Source organism: Ornithodoros turicata, chromosome 9 (genome assembly GCF_037126465.1).
Source record: "Ornithodoros turicata isolate Travis chromosome 9, ASM3712646v1, whole genome shotgun sequence".
Classification (NCBI taxonomy): domain Eukaryota; kingdom Metazoa; phylum Arthropoda; class Arachnida; order Ixodida; family Argasidae; genus Ornithodoros; species Ornithodoros turicata.
This window is the reverse complement of record NC_088209.1, coordinates 23,427,928-23,442,141: the sequence shown is the minus strand read 5'-3', so window position 1 is coordinate 23,442,141 and position 14,214 is coordinate 23,427,928. Positions and strand designations below refer to the sequence as shown.

The window sequence follows — 14,214 nt, the reverse complement described above, 5'->3', positions numbered from 1 at the left end:
ACACAATCAACAAAGAAGATCATGGCAACAATATTTTGGGATTGTCACGGCATCCTCCTCATCGACTTCAAAGAGAGGAACACCACAGTGAATGTGACTTATTATGCTTCACTCCTGCACCGACTGCGGGACGTCATCAAGGAAAAGAGGCGCGGCAGGTTGAGTCGAGGTGTCAGGTTGCTCCAGGACAATGCCCCTGTCCACACGGCTTCTGTTGCCAAGGCTGCACTGAAGGAGTGCGGCTTCGAAGAAATCCACCACCCACCCTACAGTCCAGACTTGGCACCGAGTGACTACTTCCTGTTCTCAAACTTGAAGAGGGATCTCAGAGGACGGAGATTTCAAAACGATAGTGAGGTGCAAGAGGCAGTTTTCCAGCATTTTGCGGACAAAACTTCGGACTATTTTTTCAAGGGTATAAGAATGCTGGTTGAAAGGTGTCAAAAGTGCATCGAAGTTAAGCGTGACTATGTCGAAAAGTGATACACTTGTTTCGTCTCTATGACTATTAAAAGTTGGTCTGGCCGGAAACTTATGGAACCACCCTCGTACATGAGAGCTTCTTGTGGCTCATGAACCACAAGAAGTTACGTGCAGCAACCTGGTATTCGCGTGCACGTTGGTAAACTATAACAATGTAACCAATGTGAGGATTAAGGTGCGCTCATCTTAATCCTCGTACTAAATTTACGAGCTTATATAGAAGCAGCAGCGTCTCCGGGTGTCGTCTGCGGGAAATTAGAAAATAACAGAGAAACGGAAAATAAAATAAAATGAAGACTGAAGAGTGATGCAGAAGGGTCATTGTATTTTAATTGGGCAGCCGCCCAAGATGTGGTCTGAAGTCGATGCGGCCCACGACTTGATTTGAGTTTGAGGCCCCTGATTTAAAGGCAGGTTCCGTATATAGGGAGTGACTTTTTCGGGTTAAATGCCTTTCTCAGATTAGGTAGGGCGTATGGGGGTGTAAAAATCGGGCGCTGTTTTTAAATCTGTAATTTGGGGAGAAATCGGGCGGTAATGCCGGGGTTTTTGTTTCTCCTCTTGTCTATTAAGTCCTTTCCTAATCTTTATTTTCTTTATTATTATTATTTTTGTTGTGATCTAACAGTGTTAATCCCCGAAGGCACAGACAGTGCCCACACACATGGGTGTATTGCTGGGAACGTAAGTGACCAAATCTTACATGTGTTGCAGGTGGCGACCTTTGTTCGTCTTCATTGGAAACGTCACTGGAGGATGTCATAGTGACTGGAATTCGGGGAGAAATCGGGTCTAACTCGAATTGGTCGGAGGTCAATTCCAATTCGGGGGGGGGGGGGGGGGAATAACCGGACGGAATCGTGTCTAACCCGAAGAAGTCACTGCCATAGTGGAGTGATAGACGGTTGTTGACAAAAAGCGTGCGCTGGTGGCTGGATTCTAACCTACAACTTTATTATCGCGATCTCCTTAACCCATTCGCTGACACTCACACTGACACACATTCGTTCTGACCCACCTCTTGTCACATTATCTTCCGTGCCCGCTTACATTAACACACGGACGACTAACTGAAACAGGCAGCGTTTTAAATCGTGTGGAGCCAGCTCTTGTTTGATTCAGCAACCGTGCGTGGAAACAAACTACATTTAGATACATCAATGCGTTCATCAGCACGCAGAGCGAACTGGAACGCTATCAATAAAATCAGAGCTTGTCATGAAAAGCGTTTGCAGTCACTGCTTGCCGATTGATATAAAACCCGAATCGCATATGTAGACAGCAAAAATAAAGAAATGAAGAAACCAATTTGCGAGGTTCCGACTTTTAGCCCCGTTCGTTAGCTACCCAAAGTGCGTGGCGCGTGTGCCTTTCACTTATCACTCTGAAAACAGAACTTCACCGCACTGCACGCTGTGCGCCAACCGTTGTCACGAATAATTTATCGTTTCTGAGTTTTTGATGATGATTCATCCACGTTATCGCTTCTGATTCGAAGAGAGATGGGGCGTGCGCCCTCTTGTGTCAATTTGGATATATGATAATTGACACAAAAAGGTGTACGCCATCCTCTCTCTTGGGATCAGAAGTGGTAATCCTATCACTCGTGGCAAGTTCTGTTTTTAGAGTAAGTTCGGGAGGGCATCGCCCAATATCTGCCCGTATTCGCCTATATTATTCGCCCGTATTCGCCCGTATTATACTCAGTATATACAGAATAAAGTCACAATAATATAAACTTATAGTTATATAGCCTATACTAAGCAGTGCAGTGGCTATGGTACAGAAGCATGGTCTGGCTTAAGATTGGCACATATCCTGCCAGTATATTCAATTATCACTTCCAATTCTCAATTTTTATTCGCAACAATAATCAGTGATAACTCGTGGCTTTACGTCACGATACAACAATTCATTCGAATTCAATTTGCCTTTTTTTTTACATTCAAACTCAAACTCGACTCAACTACACAACAATTAAGAGTCAGAAGAACAACAACAACAATAAACGAAGGAGAAGTGATGATGACACGGGATGTTTCCCCGTGGCAGTCACAGAACCCTACCCCACTTCACAGCCTGGGTTAATATGAGAGGATGAATTAATGGTGAACGCGAAGGCGACGACAGGTCGGAGTTTTGTTTAAAGCTCCTCGAGGAGTCCAGTGGCTTGCATAAAAGCAAAACGGGAGCGAAGAGCATGGCACTGATGCGCAGGAGAGGCCAAGTAGTTTGGACTACAACGAGCAGAAGAACAAAAAAAGGATGCACTCCATGCGAATTTCGTGAGAATCGTACCACCCAGTGCATTATTCCAAACAGTCAATGTGACAGTGGAATTAAAAGAAGAGAAAAGAGGGTAATTTTGAGGTTTTGAAACAAAACATGTCTCGCCCCAAGCTGAAAACCGAAACTCACTCTCATCAGCCACCTAGCTTCCGAAGACCACGGCAGCACGGCGGAGACAGTAGAGTGCTGCCATCTACCGAAGAGCGAACGCACTTGAGACTTGTTCCTTGAACACAACCCACCCTGTCGCGAAAGGGAGAGGACAAGGCTGCTACTACTACTACTACTTTGCCGCATAACATTTGTCTTCATCCATGACTTAAAAACCCGAGACTGGGGTAGACTTCATTTCGAGACAGCTCTCGTCAGAAGTACCGTATTTTCACGCGTATTAGCCGCGGCTTATGCGAGATTTTTTGTTTTCGCGGACGCTCTGCGGCTTATGCGCGAGTGCGGCTTATCTGATTACTATCTTTCCCTGGTATTTTCCCAATACCCTGGATGAAACGAAAGGGCAGACAGTGCGTCATGTTTTTCGGAACAGGACCGCCCTGCCAGTGCACGAACAATACCGAACAGGGACGGGTCCATATTCGAGTGGTCTGACCTTCCGGATACATTCCTCCACCCAGCTTTAACAAAAGGGGTGACAGTGAATCATGTCTCCTGGAACATGTCTTAGTGAGCCGCTCTGTAATATATCTGATGTTAGCCTTTTTTCTCTTGAATAAATGATACCCGTTTTCATAGCGATAAAGTCTATTGATTTTGTATGTGCATCACTAGTTTAGCGCACAAAGCAGTCGCGTCGTATCACCCGCGGCTTATCTGCGAGTGCGGCTTATCTGCAAAAAAAAATTCAAAATGTATCTAAAAACGAGTCCTGCGGCTTATCTGCGGTGCGGCTAATACGCGTGAAAATACGGTAATCGGAAGAGTCACAAAAGTAGTGGATTCAGTTGCTGAGTTCAACTATGGTGCCTCGAAGCTGTGCACGAATTTATATACGCATTCGAAAGCTTGGGCTAGAACAAAGGAACTCTTGAGCCCCTTGCTTTTGTGTTTGTTTGCCTAGAAGAAGCAGAAGAAGAAGCAAAGAACACAAGACACTAAAGATAGATTGCCAATTCGAAACTCGAACTGAAACTTGAATCTGGATCGCTCGTCCGACGTCACAGAACATGGAACCATGTGAGATGAGACCATGTGAGTGAGATGGTGAGACGTACCAACCTACACTGTAAAAACAGGATTTCGCAGCATAACACGCTCCTAGTCAGGCGCGGATCTTGTTGGAAGGGGGTTATTGATGACCTGACGCCACCCCAATTTCTGTCATCACTCAATTTCTGTCATCTCAATCGACCTCAGATTGCATTCGATCGCTAACATTCATAAAGAAAGAAAACGGGTTTTGCGAAGATGGGGCTCTTTTTCGGCGGGGACCTTGGCGCCTTCATGTACCTTCCTCTTCCCCCATATATTTCGCCTTTGTCGGCTCACACTGTTCGTCGGATTGTCTCAAAACGGCAGCGACTAACTGCAAGAAATGTGAGGCTCATTTCACGATTCACGAGGCTACAACAACAACAGCTACATGCACGGGGTGAGGTATGTCACCGCAGGAATTACCGAAACACGCGCGAGGAATAATCGTGCGAAAGAAATCGAACTTTCGCGGGATACCGTTGCTGCAGAGAACGACCACGATGTGCCGCCAGTACCGCTGCAGAGCAGTGGTTGACAGTCTCTATCGCAGACGATCGTGGAGCAAGGGCTGTAGCTCGATGTCTACAACACGACTTGGCAGATAACGCGCGGAGGCCGATTATTGTAACGATTAATATGCGATGCACATGTGATTAAATTTCCTTGCTACTATTCAAAGAAAAACGAGGAAGAGACGGGGACCAGGGAAATGTACCAGAAACGGAGACAGGTGTTATACCGGAAATATAGCAGGTAACGGTAAAAGAAACATAAACTAATATGGCACAGTTAGAATACCTGAAACAGAAACGGGAACGACAATAATTTACGGTAATAATTCTGGTACCGCAGGACCCGAATTATTGCAATTTTTTATCATATCATGCAGATAAATTTATGAAACAAACCTCAATGAAGCAAACTAAAACTATCTGAAGAACTAATACTAAAATGAACTATCAAGTAAGTAGTATACAGTAAATAGAAGAAGCATAGTTCTTATACGCTTATGGTGACCCGGAAGTTGCAAGCGTGAGTAACATTCCTGGAAACCATGTTCATATTATCTGTTCACAGAAATCACGTACCTGTATGTATACTTTGAATAAACGTTGTCTCTTGTATGCATGTATCCCTGGAGTCCTTAAAATAGACTTCAGAACGTAGAGGGATTAAGTTTTGTCACGGTATCAATGCTCTTTTAAAAAAATAAAAAAAGGAAAGAAAAGAAAGAAGGAAAACAAAAAGGGACTGGAGGTGGGACGCTACCGAAAACCGAAACGGAAACGTAACGGAAACGAAAGCAACAATGGTGGTAACCAAAACTGAAACAGAAACAAATATGGGCCAGTAACGGAGGTGGTAACGGAAACGAAAAAGATCCCGTGACCTTTCCCTGACGGGGACTCGTCCCAGCAGCTTGTGTCTACCCTTGTGCCTATCTTTTCGGACTCGGGGCACTGTTACCAACAGTTGGCCTACACCAGCCTGATTGGATTTTGGTCCTATGTTCTACAATTATGGACAACAAAGCAAAGTGTATCCCTTGTTGTCCAGATACACATATCTTGGCATTACTTCTTGCGGTTTATCCTATATCCTGGCGTAACCAGGGCATAGGAACTGTAATCTTGTCAGTAAAGGCATCAATCATTGATGGCCTTTTGTCTACAAAGGGTGGTTGAAATATACTAACGGGAGGTTTATAATCGTTCCAGACGTGTTCAAACAAGCAAACAGTAGCGAACTGCACCGCTACCACCTCATCGCTCAGTCGCTGTTACGATGTCTGGCCAATGCCAGACGGTATTGTGAGACAAATCAATCCTTATCGGATTTCTTTCTCTCGAAGGAGACAGTACCCTTTCTCAAACCGCTGTTAGGGTCCAAACACAGCATGGGAATGAGTCTTAGACAACAACGGACAACTCGGCAAAATTATTTCGGGAAGGCGAACGGAAGTAAGACATATACAGGGTGTCCCGGAAAACTTGTCATTGAATTATAATAAAAAAAACTAAGCCACCTAGAATCATGCGGTTAACGGCATTTGTCCTTATTAGGATTTTGCCACCTCCTGATGTGAATGTCATGTATCGTAAGTTTATACTTATGTAAATATTTGCAAACTCAACTCGGAAATTTGCCAAGTGAAGGTCACTTTTTTACCCCACCAGTGTGAAGAGCGTGCCGAATTCACTCGAATTTATGATAATTGACAGAGAGATTCATGAGCTATCCCATGGAAAAAATAGCCGAACATGATGTTTTTCGGAGCACCGGACCACAACGCGCGATGACTTTTTGAGCGCAATCGCTCACAGTCCGACGAAAGGAGGTTCCAAAGCCAGCCCACAGATTGATAGTAGAAAAAGGAGCAGTTCCTAAAATTGGGCGAGGGAAAGCATTATCCCAGCGAAAGTCGGACACGATAAGCCATGCCTGTGTTATCCCTTTCTGCGATGCCGGGGTTGGCTGGGTTTTCAACCTTCTTTCGTCGGACTCGATTGCGCTGAAAAATTCATTGTGCGCTATCCTGTGGGAGCTCCGTAGAGCATAATGTTCGGCTATTTTTTCCGATGGGGTAGCTCCTGAATATCACTGTCAATTATCAATAATTTGAGTAAATTAGACACGCTCTTCACATTGGTGGAGTAAAAAAGTGACCTTTACTTGGCAAATTTCCAACTTAAGCTCGTAAAAATTTACATAATTAAACTGACGTTACACGACATTCACATGAGGAGGTGACAAAAACCCAGTAAGGACAAATGCCGTTGATCGCATGACTCTAGGTGATGTATTTTTTTAATTATAACTCAATGACGCTCCCATTTGCCTGCAGTTAGTTCAGCGTCGATGTTGCTCCGGCCTTCTCGACGTGGTGATAGCGACAAGCCTGCTAGACAGCACCCCCCCCCCCCCCACACACACACACTTGACAGCCATGATATACTTAGAGTCCTTCCAGCAATATTGGTAGAAAGCCAACGCCACTTAGCCCACCTGTTGTATGTGAAACGGCTATCCAGCGGCCTCCAACAGCGACTTATGCTGCTGAAGCCCGAAAGCCCTTCCGTTCCGAAGCTCATGGCTTCCCCTCGACTGAAGCGCGCACACACAGCTGTATCGAGCGACGGTATACTACATCCTCTGCCTTTCTCCTACTGGCTGCATCCAGGGCCGGCGAGAGAAATTACGGGCCCCGGGGACGAGCACTGCCCGGGCCCCCCTCCTCAAGTCTCCTGGTGCCAGCAACCATCGAACCTTGGGTCAGGATAGTCCCTGAAGAGGCCCCGGGCTCCATCCCCGGCATCCCTCCCCTCTTGCCGGCCCTGGCTGCATCCCTCCCTGACGTTCAACAGCTTTCTGCTGCAGAAAGACGGCTGACCTTTCTTCTTGGACAGATTGTATATAAGTGCTATTGTGACGCAATGACATGCAAGAGGCCCACGTAACAAGCTCCCTGACATCAATCTGTTTTTGCTCAAATACCCAATTCCGATGATTGTCATCAGTGAAGCATATACTGTAAGGATGACTTCCGCCTCAGCGGGTACAACCTATTTACGTCCAGACGGGCGGGCTTATCACGGACTGTGTCGTGTGTACGATCGGATTTAACTGCTAGCCTTTTACGGGGACCGCGGACTCGCCCCGTTGCACATGTGGGGTGCAAGGTTCGTCTGGGCAACCTTGTGGATACACTTGTGAGCTTATATTTCCCACCATCGGTTCCTGTTTCACAGCGGAACATAAGGGATATCTTGTTTGGAGTGCAGCCGCCTTATCTGCTTGTGTTGGACATATCAATGCTCATCGTCCGCTATGGGAAGTGTGGGCGCCGATCAGAGAGAGAAGATGTGGCGTGACACCATTGACGAACTGGACCTATGTTCACTGAATGATGGTTCGCACATATCGCAGAGATTTTTCGACTGATGTTCTGGATGTTTCCATCTGCTCCGAAAGACATATCCCGGATCTTATCCTGGTCTAATAATGCAGATTGGACAGGAAGTGATCGACTTCCCATTTATGTTTCATCTGAGCGTGTGACAGGTATAAATCGGCAACCAAGCCCAAAAATTCAGACTAATCAAGTGGGAGGCTTTTCGAGCATATAGCACGAGCATATGTCACAACCGAACATGAGCTGAACAGCTCACGGTCGCGCAGTGCTTCCCTCCGATCGTCATCCCGAACTGCGAAGGTCCCAACGAGTCATAAGGCCACAAATCCTCGCGATGAACAGCTCCCTGCGTGTAGGAGAATGGAGGAGCGCAAAGCCCGGCGAACGGGTCTGTTTCAAGACATTCCAGCAGCACGGGTGGTCCAGGAGGAACTAAAAACTGTGGATAGGGGGCGCCAGTTCTGTGCCGGTCTCTCACCTTTTGCTTGTGCTGCCAAGGCTTGGCGTGTGAAAGACAATACGTCACCTAGAAATCCGTTGGGTGCGCTCGCTTTGTCTCTCGAGAAATCTGAGGCTGAAGTGACACGTGAAGTGACACCGCAGCACACACTGAAATATTTCCAGATTATACTTCTGAGATCTAAGAAGCCATCGCTGGAAGAGAGCCAGTGACGAACTCTGAATTTTGGAAATTGATTTTTCAGTGTCCAAATTCCGAGCTGCCGCATGCCGCTCACGTGCCAACTCGTCGCCAGGTGCAGACGGCATCACTTACCAAGCCATCTGAAACCTTAGCAATGCTGGTATTCCCTGTCCGCTCCATGACTTGTGGGGATGTTGTGTTATGTATGTGGGAAGACGACGATGACGACAAGAAAAAGAGGCACGTACCAATAGCACAGAGGGCAAGGCAGGAACACTTCCAGCTGCAGTGGCCTGTGGACAGGAGGCAGGATCGGACAGGCGAGCCGAGCGTGGCAGGAACCGAAGACCTTCTGTGGACTTCAGAAGGTCTTCTAGTTATCGTTTGAAAATATCGTTGGGGCCATAAGGTAATAGATATTGTTGTTGTGTCATGGTTTCAATGGCTTGACCGCTCTCCTTCCGTGCCACTGGCAAAGGGTTCCGAACCCCCGAGTGGGATGTTCCTCCCACAACTGGCGCCCATCGTGGGGCCCCACAGTCTAAAACACGTCATGGAGAGACGGGGAAGTGCCGATGAGCTGGAAAGATGCGTTAGTAGTCCCTCTGTTAGAGCCCGGCAAGCAACCTTCTGATTTCTCCTCCTTTCGTCCTGTCAGCCTGACAAGTCGCCTCGGTAAGGTTTTAGAGCGAATGGTGCTGCTTACACTAGAATGGTGGCTTGAGGACCACGGAAATTTCCCTGCGGAGAGCACAGGTTTCGTTTCGCCACCATTGCAACTCAATGGATTCGGTCCTCGACCTTGTCATCTCCGTTGAACACGCCAGGAGCCAGAAGAAAATTCTCATGGCCATTTTCCCGGATGTGAGAGCTTATGCTACTGTCAGTCGCCCATTTGCTCTGCACGCATTGCTGCAAGCCCATGCCCCTGACAGAATGTTCTTGTGGCTGGCGGACTTTATCCACAGACCCTCTCCGTTTGCACGCATAAGGGGTCCACGCTGAAGATCGGTTTGACTCATGGGGTGCCACAGGCGAGTACCTTAAACCCAATCCTCTTCCATCCCGTAATGGCGGGCCTAAAGTCCTGCATTATCCGAAGAATCAAAATCTCGATCTATGCCGGCGACGTTTGCATTTGGGCTGTTGGGAAATCGAGGCCAGTAATACGCCATCTGCTTTCGCTGGACAGGATTTGGCGGTACCTAGCTGAAGCAGCCATGGATATCTCGGCTGAAAAAACAGCAGCGCTGGCCTTATACTAAGAAGAATATACGCCAATGCCAGCTTTCTATTAGTAATACGTCGCTCAGACAACCACAGGTTTCTGGTGGCCATCCTTGATTATAACCTGGACCTGGACTACTTGGACACAAAGGCGCGTCGATGGACCTCTGTCATCCGTCACTTTGTCGCAGCTGAGTGTGGAATGGAAGAGAAGTCTCTTCTGGCCCTCCACAAAGCTTTTGTTCGTGGCACACTTTTGTACAGCGTCACTGTCCTGCACGGAGGCTCCAAGACTCAAGAACAGCGACTTCGCTGTTTTCTTGCGCCAAGCCTGAGGACTTGTCCGTTCCAAAGGCCGCGGAAACGTGGATGGTGATACCCGAAGCCGATTGAAATTTTACGGCAGATGGAGACCATACGGCATTACACGCGCCTCAGAGCGCGTCACCGTCGCCTTCCACTTCTAGCAAAGGTTAAACGGCGAAAGCGAATTGCTGTGGTGCCTCATGGATGTGAGGCCCAAGCTCCCCCAGTTCATTATCCACCCAACAGTGCCCAAGACCCCTCCGTGGTCACTTACACTGCCATCACTCACCCTGTCTGTCCCTAGCCTTAAGGTTACAAAGAATCAAGTGCCAGATTTACCACTTCAACAGCTGGCAGCGGACATGACGCACCTAGGATATCCCGCTGCGGTCTTCACTAATGGATCTATCACGCCGAAGTGTTCTTCAGTGTGTTTTTGTCCCATTCCATCTGATACAGTCTCACGTGGATACCGTCTCTCACACCGTACGTCATCAACGTCAGTGGAGCTGTATGACATCCCGCTGTTTCTGCGAAAGGTATCAGACGATCCTTCGCGGGTCTGGGTGGTCTACACTAGAGCACTGCACGGGACGACTTTTCCGGGCCCGACCCGGCCCTGGTGCATCGAAAAATGGCCCGGCGCACTCCTTTCCATTTCGAACAAGGCAGAATAGAGAGTTTTTAATTTGTCTCAGACACTGTCAGACATATGTCGGCACAGTTCCCTTAGAAGTCGGCCCAGGACGCACATTCTCCCCAGGGCATTAATCGTGACGTCGCCCACCTCTGTGAGGCCGACAACGGCGAGCTCTGTTTTTAGTGCACGGTGTGCTTACGATGTCCCGCTATGCATATATGGAAATAGGAAGCCTCAGGAACACCATGAGACACCGCTCTTGATGTATCTGTGTAGCTTTTTGCTGATGTAAGTTGACGAGAACCGTTTTGGCCTCCGGGGTTATCAAAACGTTTAATAAACCATGTGTGTCATGGGCGAAACAGTAGAACGCAAGAAAGTTGCAACATGGTTTCGCCCTACGAAAGAAAAGAGTAAACTGGGAAGCAATTGCAGCTTCTAGTCTCCCACACACTTGAAACAGAGCTTCACCGCATAGCACGCTCCAAGTCAACTATCACCCCGAGTGACAACGCTCTCACCCTTAATTTGATGAAAACGGGGGGGGGGGGGGGGGGCGTCATTTTTGTAGCAATTATAAACTGCATAATGCAAAAAAAAAAAAGCGTACGGCCCCGTTTTCAGCAAATCAGGAGTAAGAACGATGTTACTCGGGATATGGTTGACTAGGAGCGTGCTATGTGGTGAAGATCATTTTTTTAGAGTGACAGACTGCAATATTACTCCCCACTGTAGTCACATGACCCGGAAATGTACTCCTCGGCGCTGCAAATGGTCCCTAAACTTGGAATAAAATTTCATACCTTTAGTCCCGAAAAGGACTAATGGCGCACCTACTCCCCAAAGTGATTAAAGCTACTCCTTTCTTAGTGCGAAACTACCGCATCCAACTGGAGCGCCAAACTCTTCCCCAGCGGAATCCCTTGCCCATCAATTACAAAAAGGTGAATGCGTGAGAAAGGTATCGTATTACAATGAAAATTATTGCTATTATGCAAAGTTCTGGAAAGTTTGAACTGCTGAAAAAAACAAGAAGACGAAGACGGTTTCTTTCACTTTATTTTTCTTGTTTCTTTTGTTTTCTTTTTCTTTATATATATATTTTTTTTTCTTATATTGGGGACAAAGGGAATTTTCACTCTTGTACGACTTAGATTTATTAGCGAACATCAAAGAACAAATCATAACAGAAATTATAAAAATAAAAATAAGACAGTTGAGAGCATCAACAAAACTTTCGTGTAGTAGGCTGCCTTCTTCACGTTTGAACCAATGGTCCAAACATCGAGAAAAATTATAAAGCTAGGTTTTATCTGTTTACGAGCAAGAAGCGGTGTGTACATGCCGTAAATAAAACGAATGCAGCAGTGAACGACGACGGCAGTCTACCGAAGCTTAACCGTTCCAAAATTAGGTGATCACAATGGCGATTGATTAATTTGTCTCGACGAGGCGTATGTTTTGTTGGTATTTTGGCCTCATGTATGCATTATATTTTGTCATAACTTTATATTTTTATTTTCGGGACTGGAAATTTTGGGAAATTTTTTCGATGTCGATGAAAAAAAAAGAGAAAAGAACGGACGAAAACCCAATTTTGTTTCCCTATATACTTTTGGTTTTCTTCTTCTTTTGACGCCTCCAATCTCTAGGCACAACTCGGTACTATTACGCGCTGTACATATTGCACGGAGCGTCAGTACGAATTCTTCAGGGTGAACGGTACCGATACTCTGATTTTCAGCAGTGAGAGTTTCTTGTCTCCCGATGGAACACGTGGCTTCTGTCCCCGCGTACGCGAGGTGTATGACATTGTAGGCGATCTTTCTCACCTGCAAACTTTCAGTGCGCGTCTCTTCGGTTTCGCGTTCCAGCTCTTCCCACGTTCCACGGGTCACGTTTCAGGCTTGCCCTAGACTATACATCGATGTCATCCTTGAGCTTGAGTCGAGTGTCTATAGTACAAAGTATAGTAGTAGTCGAGTAGAAGGGATATCAAGTTGGAGACAATCGAGGAACCCTAACCGTGTATCCACACGAGCGACATTCGTCCCCAAAATGCTGTACAACGGAAGATGCGAAAAACGTCATAGCTTTCTGTTGTCACGTGATCGCGATGCGCTCAACGTCGTGTCTTCGCGTACACTACTAACCGTGGGGAATGTCCTGCGACACAGCGATAATATATTCCGTAGCAGACGACAGGACGTTAAAGTGCAAAGATGGTCCAATGAGGGATGCTGTTACCTTGATAGCAATACAAAAGGAACGGGATTCTTCCGGACAGCGTTTGAGGAAACCAATGCCAGGCCGCACGCTTTGCCGTGCTTCTTGAGAAGGAGAGTAGACGGAAAGCGTAAATTGCGGTTCCGGTAAGCTCAGTCTCGAAGGCCGCATGCAAGACCCCGGAACATGCAGAAGAGCACGTTCCGCTCAGTGCTGTCTGTTTATAAAAATAAAATCTTAAGTTACTTTTACAAAAAATACAATGGTAACAGTGACGCACCATAGCTTACGCTCGATTTCAGAGGCAGAACGTTTTGGGCAAGAAATAATGTTGCGTTTTTAATTACGATCTCTACTGAAACAACCACGTTTTCTGCTCCGCGCACAGATAAACTCCGATAAACTCCGTGCAATGCATTGCAAAAACTGAAGAAGAAAAACAGAAGATGGATGTGTTTTATTATTTACTTTACTAGTTTATGTTTATCGTCGGAATCGCAGACTAGGAAAGGGAATCCCGGAAGAGCACGTTGGGAGCAGAATGTGTAAGAGTATATCCCAGAAGATAAGGTGTAAGCAAAGGGTAACAGTTCCCGTACATCTCTGTACATTTTTACATTCCTTTGGAGAATATTTTACGCTCCTTGATGTGTAACGGGTAGAGCAAAGTCAGTATCGAAAGAGTAAGGCGGGGTATAAAGACGAGCAAAGTACCCTCTTAAAAATGAACTTCACCGCATAGCACGCTCCTAGCCAACCATAATCTCGAATGATATCGTTATCTGCCCAGATTTGTTGAAAACGGGAGGCGTACGCCTTTTTTGTGACACTTATGCTGTTCATAATTGTCACAAAAAAGGGGTACGCCTCCCGTTTTCAGCAAATCACGGCAGATAACGGTATCATTAGAGGTTATGGTTGGCTAGGAGCGTGCTTTGCGGTGAAGTTCATTTTTAAGCGTGTAAAATCCATTGTTACTCCCCATTTACTATTGCTTTCCTTATAGGGTGTAACGCCACACTATAATTTATGGTAGCTATACATGTTGCGTATTTGTGTATGTCCTGCACAAATTGTGCACCGCAAATTCCATTCCGTACTCTCCATATCTTTCTTCATATATCCAGCCATCCATCCCCTCTCCAGCCCCTTCCTCCTCCCTCGGTTTCTCTTCTGCAGTCTTTCCTGTCATGTTTCTCAAGTACTCCAACTCATTCTCACGCAACATCCAATTCATCAATCTATGCGCACTGTCCTGTCTCTAACCACCCAAAACAC

The 14,214-nt window shown here is 46.5% G+C and overlaps 1 long non-coding RNA gene across 2 annotated transcripts in view; it reads right to left on the bottom strand.

Annotated features, from left to right (window-relative positions):
- Window positions 1–14,214, bottom strand: part of LOC135368400 (uncharacterized) — a 214,934-nt gene that overhangs the window by 179,402 nt on the left and 21,318 nt on the right. The window lies entirely within an intron of this gene.